General features: G+C 50.7%; 1 protein-coding gene across 3 annotated transcripts in view; it reads right to left on the reverse strand.

The window, feature by feature from the left end:
* The window catches only part of PUS10 (pseudouridine synthase 10), a 342,171-nt gene that overhangs the window by 215,455 nt on the left and 106,249 nt on the right, over nt 1–20,467 (reverse strand). The gene's annotated exons all lie outside the window — the stretch shown is intronic.

The following is a 20,467-nucleotide window of genomic DNA, read 5'->3' on the forward strand; positions in this document are numbered from 1 at the left end:
ATAACAGTAGGGTTACATTATTCCCGGACTACACGTTTGAAACCCAGAGACAGCGTGCCTCCTTCCTCTCTATCAAAAAGGAACTACGTACAGAGGGGCTGAAATATTCGCTGTTATTCCCAGCCAAACTCCAAATGATTGTAGATGAGAAAGCGTTGTTTTTTGAAACATCAGCAGAAGCGTGGACTTGGTGGGACTCCTACAAAGCGGGAACGGATGGGGCCCGGTTTCGGGCGGAGGAAGAGCGCCAGAGCCACTCAATCAGGCGATCGCGTCGGCTTCGTAACCGTGGCAGGGGAACCAGAAGGCCGACGACCTCGCAAACGGAAGAAGAACGGAAGGCGGCTCTACTGGCGGTGAAAGAGGTGTCGGGAACGGCACCGGCCCTATCGGCAAGGGACTCTGCCTCGGAGGCCCTGGCTACGGGCTCAGACACTGAATTGTTGGGATTGGAGGGTGCCAGGGGCCCGAAGGTCACGCCGCAAACTTCAGGAGAGATCATCGGACCCTGACAGCTGTCCACGATTGCGGTGAGGTATGACTATGATGAAGGCGATGCCTCCTCGAACACTGGGACAGACCACTGTGAGACTGTTCTTTTATGAGTCACATTGAGTACTATTGGGCAGGGGGGTATGGGGACGGGTTTGGAAAGGGTCAGTAGCTAGTTCACGTGCCACAGGGCCCATAAGGCCTCCGTGGTGTTTACTACGGACTAAAAGTTTAGTGGGCACGTTTGCTCGCAGGTTTGGATGGGAGTGACTACTTTGCAGTTGGGTCCTATTCTGGGGGTGGGAGGGCCTGGAGTAGTTGGGGAGACTCGAGGTGGGGTTTGGGGTGGGGGGAAGGGGGGGGGGGGGCGTTGGAGATGGGTAGGGGCGGGATAGTGTCTGGTGTCCGGATGCGAACTGCTATTGGACTGCAGCGAATAAGTTGGGGCGATGGCTAGTATGGGTTCGCTGAAATGTGTGTCCTGGAATGTGCGGGGACTGAACTCAATGACGAGGAGGCACAAGATACATTCCCACCTGGTCCGTAGAGGGGTACACATTGCCTTTTTGCAGGAGACCCATTTAACCAAAAAAGAGGGGGTTGCCCTGCAGCGGAGATGGAGGGGTCACCTGTTTCACACCACATACTTGGCGTTTGCTAGGGGGACACTAATTTGGATCCGGGCGGGGGTTCCCTTCCAGGTCACTAAACACACTGTAGGCCCAGATGGGAGGTATGTGGCGGTTGAGGGATTACTCAGGGGTCGCCAGATTGTTCTTTGTAGCGCCTATGCACCGAACGTAGAGCAGGCTTCATATTCGCCAGGCTATCCAGGCTGTTGGCCTCTTATTTAACTGGGCCGGTACTGATGGGAGGGGACTTCAACTCTATCGAGGACACTGTAGGAGAGTAGGGTCTGCAATCCTATGATCACCCAGATTTTTTGCTTTTGTTTCACTGGTTTACGACTTTCTCTGGCTGTGGGCCTGCTAATCAGACCCACAGCCTGGCTGTTCTCTTTCTAAATTACGACATGTACCCTAGGTGCATTTACCAATTGGTACTGGGCCACCTTATCAGACCCTGTAACTCAGGGCATAGGTGTACCCAGGGCCGCCAGGGGCTGCAGCATGTATTATGCCACCCCTGGCTGGCCTCCTAAATTTGACACAACTGGCTGCATGACAGCTGGGGCGAAGTCGTGTAATCACACTTTGCTTTAGATATAGTAGCCCTATATCTAACCATACAATGGACACCCGAGTTCCTATCAGTCACTCCTATGGCAGGCCTTGACAATCCTGAAGGCAGAGTGCATGGGCTCGTGTGAACTAGGCTCTGGCCCGAGCCGAGCCCGGTTGCAGCTTGCGGAACCAAGACCCAATGGCTGTTCCATGGTAACGCGTACCACATCGGTAACTTCGGTGTCGCGTTATCAAAACATGTCGAGTAAGGTGTCATACGAATCGGGATGCTGCCCTCTCACCAACTCTGGCGACGAGGTTAGCATTCCGCCCTTCTAGAGGGACACGACATGTACGTAACTGTGAACCCCGGTTAAAGTTAACTAAAGCCTCAGCTCCACAAAATGGATGCTGCCACCACAGACACGAGTCTGACCTCCTGCTGCTGGGAGTCCTTCCAGCGAGGAGCGCTTGGACAAAGGGTTCCTGTCGAGGGCGGTGTTCGCACCGTCCCAGACAGGGTTTGTGTATTCTGGGTAGGTAGGGCTTTTGCGAGAAGGTGACTGCGGAGTGGCACCCCGGTGCTCACTACGCATCTGCCGGTCAGAACCAGTTCCAGGGGCGCCAGCCCTGGCCTGGGGAAAGTCCGGCAGGGGAGAGGGGTGTAACTACCCCCCTTCCTGGTCCCACCCTTAGGGCAGGACCTAGTCATGTACCCACCCCTTTCTTTAGAATAAAGGCCGGAGCGGGGACCCTTCCAAATGAGATCATCTTTGAATCAAGAACTACTTTCTACGAAAGGACACTCAAGACTCTTCTCAAGATTTCTCCCTTGTGACTAAGGAGTAGTCACCCTGCATCAGCGGGCACCATCTAAGAACTCTGCGGTTTGCTGCAAGTCCTTCCTCAAGGATCCGACGGCCCAGCTCGACGAGAACCGGCTTCCCTGGCACCTCTGACCTCTACCCACGTCATCAGCTCAGCTGTGATCTGTGGGTGCGACGAGACCTCGAGGGACCGGCCATCATCAGAACCTGCACGCTCTTAACCAGCACGACCATCGAAGCAATTCTCTGGTGAGTGCTCTGGGGTCCGAGAAGCCCCGACCCTGAGCCGCTCCAGCACCGAAGTGCAGTCTCCCAGCATCTCCACGATCTGCGTGGGGCCCTTCTGCTCGCTGCTCAGCACGTTGTCTGGTCACTAGCCGCTGGCTTGTGCCCTTCTGTGACGACATCCGACAATCAACACTGCTGGTCTGGTTGCTCCAGACTGGCCCTTGCTTCCATCTTTGCGAGAAGCACCCCGGGCCCTCCTGGTCCACTCAAGACGCCATCTTAGGCCCACCACGTGGCCCTGAGATCTGCCAAGGCTTGTTGCCCCATCCTGGGCCCAGCGACGCCGACAGCATCATCCTTCGTGGGACAGCTCGCACCTCCACCGTGGTCGCCGACAACGCCTCCTGGTCCGTGAGACTGCAGAGCCTAGCGTCGCCCACTCGCCTGGCCGAGGTGACGGCCAACCGGTGCCCTCCTGGTACCCTCTGACTACTGGCTAGTAGTACGAACTTGGTCCCCTCTGCTTTCAGGTATCAACGATCTCTGATCCAGGCTTGGATCTCTACGAACTATTCATCACTGGTCGCCGGCCAGCAACTCTTTTTCTTCCGGCTCCTGGCTCGTCAGCGAAGACCCCGACGCCTGTAAGACTTGTGCAGCCGCAGCCCTCGTGGCTAGGTAACTCGGCATTTCGGTGCCTGCATAGCCTCTTTACTCTAGGGTCCTGAGTCCCTCGCTTCCGACTTGCCTTATCGGGTCCGCCCGAGACCTTAAACTTACCGTGTCCCCGGACACTTGTTTTAATTGTGCACTTGAAGTATTTTCCTAAGAGATTTGGTTTGTGCTTAGTACCCTGTCCTCATAAAGAGTACAGGGCTGTTGTGATTCTTAATAAATATCCTGTTTATTTTCATAACACTTGTGTGGTGTCCTTTCACTTGGTGTTCAAGGGGTACATGTGTGGTAAACAGCTGGCTTAACACGTCCTCTCGAGTCTTTAGCCTTAGACTGCTCGTATCCACGCTACTAGGATAGCTGGTCTTTAGGTTGACTTACAACCAATCATCATAAGGGTCGTTTGGAACGATACATAGCGGTCGCTAGAATAGCGAACGCTGCATATCGGGCCAACTTCTCACAGACACCACCTTGGACAGATCGCATCCACCACTGCAGGCATCTCCAGTACACAGACTAGCGAAGCACAGATCTACCTGGCAGGGGCGGTGGGACCTGACGGACGCATGGCGCGCACAGCACCCGACTGAGAGGGATTATTCCTTCTACTCGGGCATACACGACCTTCATGTCCGCATAGACGCGTTCCTGTGCTCCCACTCGGTACTGCCGTCGGTTGCCCGGACGGAATACCTGGCACGAACGGTATCGGACCACAACCCCTAGCTCCTCACGCTAGCCTGGATGGACGAGGTCTCACCAATCCCGACATGGCGGCTTCGCCCAGACACGCTAGATGACCCACCGTTCAGCGGAGCGTTGGAGGAGAGGATCTCCCAGTACTTTGCGGAGAACGAGGGAACTGCCTCCTCCAGGGCCGTGGAATGGGACGCGCTAAAGGTAGTGGTGAGAGGGCACTGTATAGGAAAATTTGCGGGTGCGCGGCGGACGCTAGTGGATGACCTGGACAAGGCTGAGCGCACCCTGCGAGTGGTAAAGAAACTGAGACCCAACCGCCCTGATTTGCAGGACAGGGTATGCGCTGCGCGAGAGGCAGTGGCTGCAGAAGTGGAGCGCCTCCGTAGTTTTGATTATAAAACGTACCTAACTAAGGCGCTTGCTGAAGGGGACAAAACTGAGACACTCCTGGCCTGGCTGGCTAACCCCAGCAGGGGCGCTGCTCCGATACTATCAATGGCGAATGCGGATGGCACTTCATCCAACTCCCAGCCGGACATATTGCGTTGTTTCACAACGTATTATGAAAGGCTGTATGGGAGAGACCTAGTGGACCGAGCCGAGATGATAGACGCCTTCAACTGCCACGCCTCGAGCAAGAACAGGCAGAAGCCCTCGGGGGCCCGATTGAATTAACGGAGATTAGAGGGGCCATAAAAAGAATGGCGCGCAACAAGACACCGGGTGTAGATGGACTACCGGTGGAATTTTATGGTAAATATATAGATATCCTAGCACCACGACTCCAGCTCGTATATCACGAGGCGAATGAGAAAGGGGAGTTGCCCCGCTCGATGCGCGAAGCGATTATGATCCCCTCATTAAAACCGCGAAGGGACGGCACAGATCCGGCGTCGTACCGACCTTTGTCGATGCTGACGACAGATTATAAAATACTGAGTACTATACTAGCCGCCAGATTAGTGACCCACATGCAGGACCTGATCCACAAGGACCAGTCGGGCTTCATACCCACCAGAAACACGTCACACAATATCCGCAGGTTGCTGAGGCTTGTGGCGGACCCCCCACCGCTCGCCAGAGCCCCTATGGTCATGGCGATCGACATAGAGAAGGCCTTTGACAGCCTAGATTGGTGCTACCTGTACAGGGTGCTGCACAGTTTTGGCATAGGTGAGGGATATGTGCGATGGACGAAAGTGCTCTATGCGTCGGTTGGAGCTAGGGTGCGGGTAGGAGCGCTGATATCGGATCCCTATGCAGTGCATAAGGGTACTAGGCAGGGGTGTGCACTCTCCCCCCTGTTGTTTGCCCTCGCGATGGAACAGTTGGCAGCGCTGGCCCGGGGAGGAGACTGTTACCAGGGGCTGGAGGTTGGTGGGACCCACCACTACATATCATTGTACGCAGACGACCTCCTGCTGTTCTTGGACAACGCAGAGGAAGCGGTGGAGGGGGAGGAACGCCTTTTGGCAAGATTCGGGGAGGTCTCGGGCCTGAAAGTGAATTGGGCAAAGACATGCCTCTTCCCACTCCGGAAAGCGGAGCGATGTCCCTGGGCCCACCCCAGACTCCGCTTGGAGCCGGACTGCCTCCCTTATTTGGGGGTACACGTCTATCATGAACCCGCGGACCTGCTGGAAGGCAACGTCGGCCGATGTCTCCGTACGTTACAAGGAAATATGACCTTCTGGGCCACTCTTCCGCTGTCCATGACAGGTCGGGTATCCCTGCTTAAAATGATAGCCCTACCACGGTTGTTATACTTCTTTAGGACTCTCCCAGTGCGGATACCGGGAAGCGTCTTTCGTCGTCTGAAGTCCCAGATGGTATCCTTTCTGTGGGGTACTGGTCGGCGGAGGATAGCTTTGGCGACCCTGACCCGCCCGAAGAACGAGGGCGGACTCGCGGTTCCGGATTTTGAACTCTATTATTTAGCTGCCCAGCTGCAGTTTTTCACGCAGGAGGTAGCAAGGGTGTACCGGGGCCCGGAACAGGAGAGGGATACTGGCACCCCCCGCCACGTACTGGCGTATATTACCTTACAGCAGAAACTCGCACTCCGGGGACTGTCCCAAGAAGAACGGACGCTGAGGCTCTGTTGGAATCGCATGCAGAAGCGGGTGGGTCCTGGCCATCCATATGCGCCTGAGATCCCACTAGGTATGTTGACGGCGTTTCCACACGGCGGCGACTGGTCGAACCTCCAGGGCTGGGAGGAAGCTGGCCTGCAAGTGGTGGGGGACCTATACTCTGATGGGGTACTTATGCCATACCAGACCTTGCAGGAGCAGTACGACCTTCCGAGGGGTGACTACCTTTTGCATGCGGCCGTGGTGCGCGTGATCCAGGCGCACTGGGGGGAAGGGCTGCTGGAACCCCCGACATCGCCTGCATGCCAATATACGATGATGGCTGCGGGGACGATCAAGGCAGTCACGTGTCTGCACTCTAGACTACTTGGGGCTAATTTACAGCCCCTGACGCGTCTAAAAACCCAATGGGAGACGGACCTGCAGAAGGAAATCCCAGACACGACGTGGGCTCAATTGGTTCAGAGGGCCAGGAAAAGCACCAGAAACGCCCGCTTCCAATTAATACACCTCTACATACTCCATAGGGCCTACCTTACCCCACATAAAATATCACGATACTTTGGCGCGGAGGATGCAGCGTGCCCCAGATGTGCGCTATTAGGCGCGGACTTACTACACATGCTGAGGGGCTGTCCACACCTGCAAGACTTCTGGAGGGAAGTGGGCGTCACGCTGAACGAGGTCACATACAGGGACCTGCAATATGACAGTGCGACTACACTCTTACATTGGTTCCCGCACACACGCAAAACTAAACTGACGAGCAAATTCATAGACATGGGCCTACTTATCGCAAAGAGGGAACTCACCAGGGGATGGAAATCAAAGACGGCGCCGACACACTGGAAATGGCTGACAGAATTTCAGAAATGGGCGGCGGCAGAGAGCACAATCAGATACCAACTAGCACGTCGGGGGTCCGACGAGAAAGCTCAGGAAACGGCACTGGCATGGGAAATCTTAGTCCAAGCACTCAGGGACAATGCAGTGGAGAGTGAGGAAGAAGGGGACACAGTAGACCCTGGGGTCCAGGGGGAAGCGGTGCCGATCCCTGCACCCACCACGGGCACACACACTCCATGATTCACTCCAAACTTCGTAGCTTACCCACATACTTCAGTACACTACTACCGGACACAGGCACTGGACACCACAGAACACCGAAGGGGAGGGGGGAGGGGAGTGAAAGGGGGGAGGGAGGTGCAGCACCCCAATGATACCATGAATCGCAGTACACACTGATGGGATGCTGGAGGGGAGGGTTTTGTTCATAAAAAGTTAAAAGCAGATGGCGGTTGACCACTGAAAGTGCCAAAACTGAGTAACGAGGAGAATGTGTTGATTGCGATAAACGCCACCCGGCCTCAGGGATGCGGGTATAAGGCTGTGTACATACTACTTAGTAATACTGTGAGAGCTGGGGTCCCGCGCAAACATAATTGTCAAGTCAAGTCAAGTCAATAAATTTATATAGCGCGCTACATACCCAGAGGGTCTCAAGGCGCTTGAGGAATAGTGGGGAATTACTTGTCAAATATCCACGTTTTAAGTTGCTTTCTGAATGCTAGGTGGTTCTGAGTAGGGCGAAGGTGAGTGGGAAGTGAGTTCCAGGTTTTAGCTGCCAGGTAGGAGAAGGATCTACCTCCCATGGTGGTTTTGTTGATGCGAGGTACAGAGGCGAGGGCTTGGTTGGAGGATCGTAATTGGCGGGAGGGGGTGTAGAAGGACAGTCGTGTGTTGAGGCATTCGGTCCGATTTCGTAAAGTGCTTTGTGTGCGTGGGTTAGGAGCCGGAAAGTAATCCTCCTATTGACGGGGAGCCAGTGGAGGTTTTTCAGGTGACCAGAGATGTGTTCTTTACGCGGGATGTCTAATATGAGCCTGGCTGAAGCGTTCTGGATGCGTTGGAGTTTTTTCTGGAGTTTTGCGGTGGTACCGGCGTAGAGGGTGTTTCCGTAGTCCAGTCGGCTCGTGATCAGAGCGTGGGTGACTGTTTTTCTAGTTGGGATCCAGCGAAATGTTTTTTTGAGCATGCGCAGAATGTTGAAGCAAGATGAAGAAACAGCGTTGACTAGTCTGGTCATTGAGAGTGAGGAGTCCAGGATGACGCCCAGGTTACGTGCGTGGTCCGTCGGGATGGGTGCTTTTCCAAGGGCCTCTGGCCACCAAGAGTCATCCCAGGCAGAGGGGGAGGTGCCTAGGATGAGGACTTCTGTTTTGTCTGAGTTCAGTTTCAGACGGCTGTGCTTCATCCATTCGGCTACTTCTTTCATTCCTTCATGCAGGTTGGTTTTGGCAGTGTTAGGGTCTCTGGTGAGTGATAGGATCAGTTGAGTGTCGTCGGCGTAGGAGATGATGTTGAGGTTGTGTTGGCGTGCGATGGTCGCGAGGGGGCTCATGTATACGTTGAAGAGGGTGGGGCTGAGTGACGGTCCTTGTGGTACGCCGCAGATGACTTCAGTGGCCTCTGACTTGAATGGTGGGAGGCGGACTCTCTGGGTTCTTCCGGCAAGGAACGAGGTGATCCAATCCAGTGCTTTTCCTTGGATTCCGACGTTTCTGAGGCGTTGTAAAAGGGTGCTATGACAGACCGTGTCGAAGGCTGCGGAGAGGTCAAGGAGGATGAGGGCGACTGTGTCTCCATTGTCCAGTAGAGTTCGAATGTCGTCTGTTGCTGCGATGAGGGCGGTTTCAGTGCTGTGCTTGGCTCGGAAGCCGGATTGTGAGGAGTCGAGGGATTTGTTGGTTTCGAGGAATGCGGCGAGCTGGTTGTTGACCGCTTTCTCGATGACTTTGGCCGGGAATGGAAGGAGTGAGATAGGGCGGTAGTTTTTGAGTTCTGTGGGGTCAGCAGTGGGTTTCTTCAGGAGGGCGCTGAGTTCGGCATGTTTCCAGCTTTCCGGGAAGGTTGCAGAGTTGAGGGAGCAGTTGATGACGTCTCGGAGGTGCGGTGCTATAATGGAGTCTGCTTTGTTGAAGATGTGGTGAGGGCATGGGTCTGTGGGGGATCCTGAGTGGATGGAGTTCATCAGGCGGATGGTGTCCTCAGTGGAGATTGGCTTCCAGTCATTGAGGATGTTCAAGGGGGGTGGGGGTCCTGCAGGGGGTTGGGTGGGTTGGTCTACGGGTCGGTTGTCGAAGCTGTTGTGGATGTCTGCAATTTTGTTGTGGAAGAATGAGGCTAGGGAGTCGCAGAGGGCTTGAGAGGGGGTGATGTCGTTGGAGTTGGCTGCGGGGTTGGTAAATTCTTTGACGATGTTGAATAGTTCCTTGCTGTTGTGGGCGTTGTTATCTAGTCGGTCCTTGAAAGCGGCTTTCTTGGCATTCCGGATCAGTTGGTGGTGAGTGCGGGTGGCGTTTTTGAAGGCGTCCTTGGTGCTGGTGGTTGGGTCTTTTTTCCAGGCCTTCTCAAGGGAGCAACAGAGTTTCTTGGATTTCTTAAGATCATCGTTGAACCAGGAGGCCTTCTTGCTGCCTAGTTTGATTTGTCGTTTTTTCAGTGGTGCTAGGATGTCGGCGCTGTTGGATAACCATTGGGTGAGGTTGGTGGCTGCTTGGTCTGGGTTTGAGGAGTGGTCTGGGGGGATTTGAAGAAGCGATGAGGAGATCTGGTCGATGGTGATTTTGTTCCAGTTTCTTTGCAGAGTGGGTTGAGGGTGGTTGTTGGATGTGGGCTTGTTGTAGGTAAAGTGAACGCAGCTGTGGTCAGTCCAAAGGAGAGCTGTGGTGTGGCTGAAGGAGACATGTTTACTGGAGGTGAAGATAGGGTCGAGTGTGTGACCTGCGATGTGGGTGGGGGTAGTGACAAGTTGTTTAAGTCCGAGGTTGGCGAGGTTGTCCAAAAGGGTGGTGGTGTTACGGTCGTTGTTCTTTTCAAGGTGAAAGTTGAGGTCTCCCAAAAGTATGTAATCCTCAGAGGGGAGCGCGTGTGGAGTGATGAAGTCCGTGATGTCTTCGCTAAATTGTGCACGGGGTCCTGGTGGCCTGTAAAGGAGGGTGCCTCTGAGTGTGGTCTTGGGGTCGGTGTGGATCTGGAAGTGAAGGTGTTCAGAGTTGGCGAGATTGACGTCTGAGCTGGTTGAGATGCGGATGGATTTCTTATGGACGATAGCGATGCCTCCTCCTGTGTGGCCGGTGCGGTCCTTGCGAATGATCTTATAGCCTTCCGGGATGGCAATGGTGATGTCTGGGGCTGAGGAGGCGTTCATCCATGTTTCTGTTAGGAAGGCGACGTCCGGTGAGATGGTGTCTAGTAGATTCCAGAGGTCGATGGCGTGTCTGTGGACCGAGCGGGTGTTGAGCAGGATGCATTGTAGCTGGTTGGGGTCGGATATCTGTTGTGTGTTCGTAGATGAGGAGTTGTTCTTGGTGCCGTCGAACTTGCAGGAGTTGCAGGAGAAGGGTCCATGGGTGTGTCCAGGAGCGGCTTGGACGCAGTTGGGGGAACGGCTGGGGTTAAGGGCTAGGAGGGTGGTGGCATCGTAAGTAATGTATTGTACATACAATGTGAAGCTAACATTGGAATCTGCAATAAAAATTGTTTTACAAAAAAAAAAAAATAAGTTCTTAAGGTGCATACGCAACTCCAACCTCTCCAGGTCAGGTTTGTCCCTTTTGCACGTTGTCAGGGGACCGAAATTAACATTCTTTGCTAGCTCCAGCAATTATCAGGAAGGTTCTCTAAGTAAGGGGCGATATCCCTCCATAGCTGCCTGCCATAATGCAATATGAGGCAGTTTCTGTCTTTTCACAGTATTGAAGCTAAATCTTTTTCCCACTGTATCCAGCCGTCTTTCCTCCCTATTCAGGGAGACCAACACCCCAGGTTTTGAGAGTACCTATGTGCCACAGCTGAGATGACAGAATCCATATTGATTTGATTTAGTAGATATTCTGGAGCTGAGTCAGATGCTTCATATATTCTATCACGCCTTGAGATCAGGGTGGAACCCGCAGCCAGATTGCAGTAGCCATTGGAATTGACGAAGAGTGCTTGGGATGATGGGGGTGGAGAGGTTTGGAGGGGTCTATGTGAAAAAGTAAAAATATACATAAAAAAATAAAACATACCTGCAGCCGGCTGCGTCACTCTTTTCTGCTCCTCTCTTCCACTGGCACTGGCTGCCAGACTCCACTGTGGCCAATCATGCTGCTGCTCTTATGCTGCTGGTGGCAGCATGAAATCAGCATCAGGATTAGCCTGAGTGCAGTGAATTTGCGCTCCCAGTTAGACTGGGAGCCTTTGCCTGTAGTCTCAGAGACAGCTTTAGTGCACATGATGGTTTGGCCAGCCTGCCAAATCGTCATGCGCACTAACAACAATGCCCACCACTCCTCCTGCAGCCTGTCATCCCCCATGGCCCGACCCAAAGACTGGGCAGGAGCCGCCTCTGCCACATTGTGCATGAAAGACAGACCTTCTCCCTAGATGTGATTCAGGACTAGAATTGTCTTCATGGATTATGGATTATGGTTTATCTCTAAAGTTGAAAAGAAAGGATTTTTTTCTCCACTGTTGCCAAGGGTAATTGTAATTTGTGAGATGCTCTCTCTACCAACATAATTTTTTTTTACACATCATCTGGTAGAGAGTCTCTCGAAACTTACCCCAGACATAATTGTTATGCTGGAGCATATTCCTCTCAATCAGGGACTTCGTGATCATTATGTGAACGGTCTCTCTTGTCTTGATCCAACTGTCTACTATCTACCTGTCATCACCCGCCTTAGGTGGTGTGTCATGGCCTACTAACCGACACTATAATAGTCTGAGTCGACAGATTTTTAAGAGGAATTACTCTTGGAGGTGGTATGAAAGGTTGTGTCATCTGGGGCTGGAAGAACAGTCAAGTCTCTGGAGGTCCCTGGGGTGGAGTTTGTGGACGAGTAGCAGGTAACCTAATATAGAAATCTATCACTCGCTTTTTCACTGAATTTAAAAAATCCACATGCACCTTGACCATTTGTATATCTGGTGTTGCAGGCATGTCTGAATCTGTGGGGATGACCATAATATAATGGCTCCTGGCACTCATCCAATTCTTTTTCGTTGTGTCTAGTGCCTCAGTGGACTAATGCGTCCAATGCAGGGGCCTGTGTGCGGCCTCATGGTCACAGGTTCAAATCCTGGCAGGTCTACTCAGCCTTTCATCCATCTGAGGTCGATTAAATGAGTACCATTGGTTGGGTAACAATAAACATCTGTTATTTAGCCAAATAGGCCTACGGGTGAAAGTGCCCTTTACAAATGCACTTTATGAATTGTCCGGTACATAAGGAATGTCGAGATCATGGGACCGCTCAGGTGTAAGGGAGCTTCTGAAAGCATGTTGTCATCTGAAAATGACAGATCTTCATCAGATTCTTGATCTTTGAAGTCCTCACCACATACATATACTTAAGAAGAGTCATCTAGCATTTGTGTAGGTGGCTTAGGTGTTATCGTTATCAATTGCAAGAGTTGTAACAAGGAAAAATGCGTAAATATTGTTGTGATGTGAGTAGCAGAAGAGGAGGTTATCACTGGCACACAAGTTAAAATACGAAGACGACATGTTATTGAAAGAAAAGGGTGTCGGCATTGGCGTTTTTGTTGTCAGTGCCTTTATCAACTGTAGCCATTTCATCTTCGAAGATGACTGTTTAGTCACTGGTATTGATGTTGTCAGTAACAGATACTTGCTCATCGAATGTGTTATCTTGCTTGATGACAATGGCAATTTACTTGATGATGAAGGCTTCACGTACGGTGTAACTTTCAGAAATAGCGTTGTCTTCTATAGACAACAGACCGGATTTTGTTGGCAACGCGCTCATCTACGACTTTACATCTGATGGTGTAGAGACAACACTTAACGTCAAAGTTGTTAATAACAGTGATAAAGACAATCTAAGTGGCAGATATTTTCTTCTTCGAAGGTGAACTGGACCCAGAATCAGAGAAATTCTTAGTGCTAGTAGCACCACACTAAGACATAGCACTAGTGACTAGATTGTTTGCTGTAGTCATCACCAGCTTGCACATTATGGTTTTCAAAGCACTCTTTTCAGATGATGCTCGAAGTGATTCTGAATTCAAGAACTGCAGCAGTGGGAAACAGCCATTACAACGCAACTAAAACAACGCACTACCATTACAACAAAACTTTTACAACGCAGGATCCATTACAACGCATGCCATTACAACGCAGCTTCTATTACAACGCATGCCATTACAACGCAAGTATGGGTAAGTATTTAATTAAATTTTAACCCCTACATCATCCAACACTTACCCTACTATTACGCCCCATGGAGTTAGAATAGTAATTTTAATCCCTACACTATCCAACACTTACCCTAATTTTACACTCCTCTGGACTTAGAATAGTAAATTTAACCCCTACACTATCCATCACTTAGATTACTATTACATTCCCATTAACTAAAAAAAAAATACTTACACATACTTACGTTGTAATGGCATGCGTTGTAATAGCAGCTGCGTTGTAATGGCATGCGTTGTAATGGATCCTGCGTTGTAAAAGTTTTGTTGTAATGGTATGCGTTGTGAATGTATGCGTTGTAAAGTCATACATCCGCAGCAGTAAACCCTCTCTGTCTGTAAGCAGTGACGAAACATGAGGGGGCCCCCCAGAAAATTGCATGCAAGGAGCCCTCCACGCTCCGGAGCCAGTCCAGAGCCCTCAGCTCAGGGACCTGCCAGTGCCAGAGGGTTCACCCGGACTCGGAGATCAGGGCCTCTCCCACCCCGCACCACGGGAGTTCTTTTGTTAAGCCACTGTCAACCAACAGCTCATAGCAGGGCTCGTTATGTCGTACGCCGTGATAGTCCAGTGATGGAGTTTGCCCACAACCTCTCATGCGTAGTGCTTAATTTGTACCAGTGCTTCCTGGTGTTCAGCACCAGAACTTATTTTTGAAGTCTGGAATTAATTTATCAACACCAGGTTGATCTAGAGCAAGGGAGAGAAAGGCAGAAAAGGGTAAAAGATGGATGAAGAGATCAATAGAGAAAGCAACAATGAAAAATAGTCAACAAGAGTGAGGTGAAAAGACAGGAAGTGTAAGAAAGGGGCATGCAATGGAATCAAGAGTAGACTGTATTGGTATTCGGCAACACCGGCATTCAGCCACAGTCGCCTAAGAAAAACAACCTGGGGAGCATTCATTTTGACAAATTAAGCACAAAGAGTCGTGTCTAATTACACTCACAAACTTCATGATGGTTTCTGAGGTTCTCAACAGCATGAAGGATGTTTACAGACATATGAACAAACACAAATTTCCAACAAATTGAGTAAGAAGGAAGTGAGAACAGGCACTTTCCTAAGGCAAGGTAAGTCAGAGAAGGAAGTGAGCCCCAGCACTTCCCCAAGGCAGGGTAAGCAAGAGGAGGAAGCGAGTACGCACTCCCCTAAGGGAAGGTAAGTCAGAGGAGGAAGTGAGCACCAACACTTCCCTAAGGCAAGTATCTGTGCTCACTTCCTCCTCTGGCTTACCCTGTCTTGGGGAAGTGCTGGTGCTCACTTCCTTCTCTGACTTATCCTGTTATAGGTAAGTGTTGGTGGTTACTTTATTCTTACTAACAATCAACTCATCCCGAATGGCAGACCTGGGTGCATTTTTTGGCCGTGGGAATGTCTAGACCAGCATGGTATGTATCTGCAGTGCATCTCGGGTAGCATTATTTAAGTGATAGTCTCTGATTCCCTTTGGACAAAAGCTAGTTTGTAAAAGAAAGTCCTTGACGGATTACACCAGTCGATGGATGTTGTTTGAGAGTTCACAAATTAAGTGATGTGTCCCATAACACTAACCGTTCCCCAGTAGTGATCACATGCAATATGTAAACACTTTCCACACAGGAACAAACACACTTCCAACCACACACCTCACACAGTATAGCGTGCTACCCATGTAAGCAAGCGCTTCAGAGCCCCACATAGGGGTAGTAAGCGCTATATGTTATGTTATATGTTATGCTATAGGGAAATTTATATCGCGCACTAATACTCGAGAGTGTCCTGGTGCGAGAGTAGGCCATGGCAAGGAGGAGCAGAAATATTAAGGCAGCTGTTTAAACAGGAAAGTTTTAAGATGTTTTTTGAAGATACAGAAATCCTAAGTATCCTGGAGATCAACGGGTAGAGTATTCCATATCACAGCTGCTTTGACCGATAAAGACTGACCACCAATCCGTGACCAATGGAACCTTGGGACCACCAGCCGACGTTGGTGGGATAAACGCAGAGGTCGCCTAGGCGTGTAGAACGCAAAACGCGTTCTGATGTAGGCCGGGCCAAAGCCATGAAGTGCCTTGTGCGTCATGGTCAATGCTTTGAAGTGCACTCGCTGGGCCACGGGTAGCCAATGAAGGTCGTGTAGATGTTGCCGAGCGCTAGATCTCCTCGAGATATTAAACAGGAGTCTAGCCACGGCATTCTGTATGACCTGAAGTTTTTTTTTAAAAGATAGCCAGGTATACCAATGTAAAAAGCATTGGCATAATCCAGGCGGGAGAGAATAAGCGCCCGGGCAACCATTTCCTTAGCGGTGCGCGGAAGCAGAGGGAAGAATCGTCTCAGGGCTTTAAGAGAGCCAAAGCAGGCTCCTGTGAGTTTTTTAATTTGGTCATGGAAACAAAGATCTTCCCCAAACCATATCCCTAGATTCTTTGCGGGCCCACCCTTTGAGTTAGGGCACGGAAAGTCATGGGGCCATAGAGTCTCTCTAAAGGCAGGAGGAAACTGGCCGTGGAGGAGCACCTCTGACTTGTCTTCATAGCACTTAAGACGAGCATGTGCCAGCCAGGAGAATACCGATGAGAGGCACTTATGAGCAATATCAGTTTGTAGATCGGAGGCCTTCCAAGTGAAAAGGAGCTGAGTGTCATCGGCATAAGCCATTATTTTAGCGCCCAGCTCCTCAGCTAAGAAAATCAGAGGTGTCAAATAAATATTGAAAAGCAAGGGGCTCAGTGAGGAGCCCTGCGGGACCCCCGTGGACAGTTTCCTTATGGATGATCAAAAAGGTGGCATCCACACCTGCTGGGTGCGGTCTTTAAGAAAATACTCAACCCAATCCCATGCTAGGCCCGCAATGCCAATGGCAGACAATCGGGCGAGAAGTTGCTGGTGGGGCACCGTGTCGAAGGCGGGAGTGAGGTCCAATAAAATCAGAGCCGCCCTACTGCCCGCGTCCAGGCACTCCCTGATAGCCTCGGTCATCTCAACCAGCACAGTCTCAGTGCTGTAGGATGCCCTGAACCCTGATTGAGCAGGACGGAGAGCCCCCGAGGACTCAACAAACTCCTCTAGTTGCTGCAAAAAACACCTTTTTGCAGATCTTAGCCAAGGCCGGTAAAAGAGAGATGGGGCGGTAGTTAGAGGAGATGAAGGGATCAGCAAAGGGTTTCTTAAGGAGAGGGAGGAGTTTGGCTTGCTTCCATTGCTGGGGGACGGTACCCGACTGAAGTGAGCAGTTGATAATAGATGTTGCCTCGAGATGTACAGCCTCGGCCATCCCGCCCAGGACTCTAGCCGGACAGGGGTCCGAAGGAGATCCTGATTTCAGAGTTTTAAGGATGGCTAAAACATCCCGCGCCTCAGCAGGCCAGAACTGTGTTAGAAACGGAGTAGGTGCTCTGGAGCAAGGGAGCGGTGGAAGAGGAAGACTCCTCTGCTCCCGGGATACGTCACTAGGCTATCTTGGATCTTTTGGATCTTAGCAATAAAAAAGGTTGAAAGATCCTCACACCATTGTGATGAGATAGGCAGGCTTGTTTGTTCGGCATGAGGGGACAGAAAGCTACGAACATTAGAAAATATTTCTTTGCTATTGTTATTAGCCTTGGCAATTCTCTCTGCGTAGAAATCGCCTTTAGCTTTTTTAATGGCTGCATAATAGTCCCTCTGGGCTGCATGGAGAGCCGCCTTAGTCGAAGGGTAGTACTCGCGTCGCCAGCGCCGCTCAACTTTTTACACCCTAGCTGGAGTTCTTTAAGTGAATCCGTGAACCACGGTTTGGAGGGGGTACAGCGCGGTTGACTTCTGGAAAAAGGTTTCGCAATAGAATTAACCCCTTGGCTAATCCAGGCAGAGAAACTCTCCACCGCAGCTTCCAGATTTGAGGCGGCTGCCGGACTAGCTGATGACAGTGCTTTGGACAGGGCTGGAATATTAATCTTCTGGGTCAGCGGACTCGTTAGCAATGGGGGGGGGTGTAACGAGTAGCTTTCCAATGTCCCATGCAAACCTGATCAGAAAATGATCTGACCACGTGACAGGAGTGGAATCCTTATCAGAAAGAATAAAGTTGGAACAAATTATGTCAAACAGATGACTGCCTTTAAGCGTGGCCCCCTTGCCCCACTGGGTCAGATGGGCAAGATTACATGAGTCCAAAAGATCCCTGGCCCCATGGGCCTCCGGGCTATCGAGGTGGATGTTAAAATCTCCTAACAGCAAAAACTCGGAGAAGCGGAGCGCCCGCGAGGTAATAGCGTCGTCAAGAGATTTAAGGAAAGCTCCGGGAGGACCGGGGGGGGGGGGGGGGGGGGGGGGGGGGGGGGAGGGGGCGGTAGACCAAAGTGAAACCCAGAGTAAAGTGGGGGGACATGACCAATGAAAAATCTAAGGCCTCACTGTCCTCTAGCTCCTCAGATATCTCACTGGTGAGTGACCATGTCTCCCTAAACACCACTGCAACTGCTCCCCCTCTCCCAGTCATACAATCACCTCTGACAATTTTAAAACCTCGCGGGAGAGATAATTCCACCACCGGCACACAGGATTCATTTAGCCAAGTCTCTGTAATGAATATAATATCAAGTTGTTCATCTAGGATCAACTCATGAACGTCAGGGGAATGTTTAACCATTGAGCGCAAATTAATGAGAGCTGCCCGAATCTTTGTCCCTCCTTCAGAATGAACTAATGGATTAGGGCTGCCTAATTTGAAAGCAGAAATGACAGGAGGGGCAAGTTCTAGTTAGACTGTGCAGGACCGCCCATTGGTTACCTTCATTGCAGGTTGTGGTATCTAAAGCCAGGAGTTCCTCCCGATTAAAAGATCTTCTGCCAGCCCAGTCACCGGCCAAAAATTGGCAAGCATTGCTGGTGCTGTGCCCTCCCGGGGCGCGGAAGGGCGCAGACTGGCTTGCCTTTGGCGCGCCTTCGCGCGTCCGCTGCGCATTTGGGGACACATGTGCGTTTTATGGCGCGCTCCCACGCCCAGCTGGACCGCTAACTTCGTTCCTACCATGCTCCGGGACACACCAAAGATGGCGTCCTGCCCTCCACGTAATCGTCACAAACAGCTGCGGTGGAATGGTCAGGGAGGACACACAGAAAGGCAAGTGTGAGTAAAGTTTTTAAAAAAAAGAGCTCAGTGCAGTACATACATCAATATAAATGATTTAAAAACCAGCACCTACATCGCAATCATGCAGGGGCTGCCAGCCTAATGCCAGAGTCGATAAAAGTCACAGAAGGTCAGATAGTGCACACACGCTGCCACAGTACCCACAGCTGGTTAAACAGGTGCTGCCGCTACCTGTTCTACTGCAGCTGTTTGTGCCGATTGCCTGGAGGGCAGGGCGCCATCTTTGGTGTGTCCCGGAGCACGGTAGACTGACTTCATTTAAGACAAGGCCCAATACAATCAGTGCTTTAATTGGGCCGGCACTGTCGGTACGGAGTACCGGAACGTTTTTATTTTGTGAGGGAGAGTACATGCACTTCAAGAAAAACGAATAACTTTTAATTGGGGAGTACCGGCACTTCTCAGAAATAAGCAGGTACTCTGGTACAAAGTACCTGCACTTCTATTTTTCCATTTCAAACACTGAATACAATACAAATGCACTCTCCTTTGCAAGGGTCCAGCTGTGTGCCGTCAGTGCCTCTGCGCTTCCCTGTGCTCACCTGCTTTGTAAAGTGGCAGCAGTGTGCAACTTTTCAGGGCCTTCAGTTGTTGGGTGTTAGTACATCACAAGTCATATTCAAACGGCCTTTGTTTCGAAGCTGCAACCCCGTGAGCGGAGAGTAAGTTTCAGCTTCATTTGCAAAAAAAGTATGTGATTACCGGACGTTACCACGTCCTGTTCACTGTGCTCCTTCAACTCCATTTAAAATTCCTTCTTCTAATAATAATGATCAGCATTTACAATCTACAGGAGTAGGCATACACATTTAATGACAAGCACACAAGGTTTGTTGACGTTCACTAAGGGGACATTAGGAAATGATAACTAATCACTCGTCACAAGAAACACTTATTTACGTTTCTTTTCTTTTATTTCGCCAACAGTCTAACAATTTTTTTGCGATAAACATAAGATTACAGCCTCCCTTTCCTAGGGTCGAGTGCCAAGCGGCACGCACCGTGTAATGCAGGCTACAAACTGCTCGGGCAGCTGTAATCCGCACTAGATGCAACTTGGGCAAGACCACACCAAGGTCACACAACATGGAAGAGGAGTGACAAGTTCATACAACATGCACTCTGCAGCCAGAGTGCTGTGCTGAGGGGGCCCCTTGGAGCTTCCCCCCCCCCCCCCCCCCCCCCCAGCACCCCGGACCGCTGGGGCCTGTTTTACGCCCCTGTCTGTAAGGGATTTGATGCTGAAAGATGCACATATTTCACTTCTGCTAGGCTTGTGGCCCGATATATGAAAACGAAATATGCATTTTGAGAGGTTATCATCAAACGTCCCTAGCACCAAACATCTCCATGGTTTGAAAAGAGTTCTAGGGTTGGAAACTTCAGCCATGATGTCCAGTCAAGTAGTAAAAAAAACTAAAATATTTTGTACAGGAAGACGCAGACAATGCCTACTTTCTATAGCTGAAGAAAGATGTATGTTTTCCTGTGAAAAGTGGGTTCAAATTGTCAATCTGTGGAAAGCTGATCTAAACTTAGACGATTCTTTGTTGCCTGATATCATGCAGTAGAAAATCCAACAGTTGGAGCCTGAGAGGAGGGTTGGGTCCTTGGGCCCCTCCACTCGATTGGCGAGACTTTGGTTCATAAAATCAGGTTGATGGTCGAAGTGAGATCTATGAAGGTTTTCCTTTTTTCAATGTCCTTTGTTGCATTGAAATACTGCTATGTTAACAGCGACTACTTAGGCACTGCAGCCTGTTCCCAGACGTCATGGAATTATGCAACCTAGTGAATCAATGCAGGAGAAACAGTCGTGTTTCCTACCCTGTAGGATAAATGATCAATTCAACATGGATGTTTGATCATGCATAAAAAAC

The sequence above is a fragment of the Lissotriton vulgaris genome, unplaced genomic scaffold (genome assembly GCF_964263255.1).
Source record: "Lissotriton vulgaris unplaced genomic scaffold, aLisVul1.2 SCAFFOLD_1047, whole genome shotgun sequence".
Taxonomy (NCBI): domain Eukaryota; kingdom Metazoa; phylum Chordata; class Amphibia; order Caudata; family Salamandridae; genus Lissotriton; species Lissotriton vulgaris.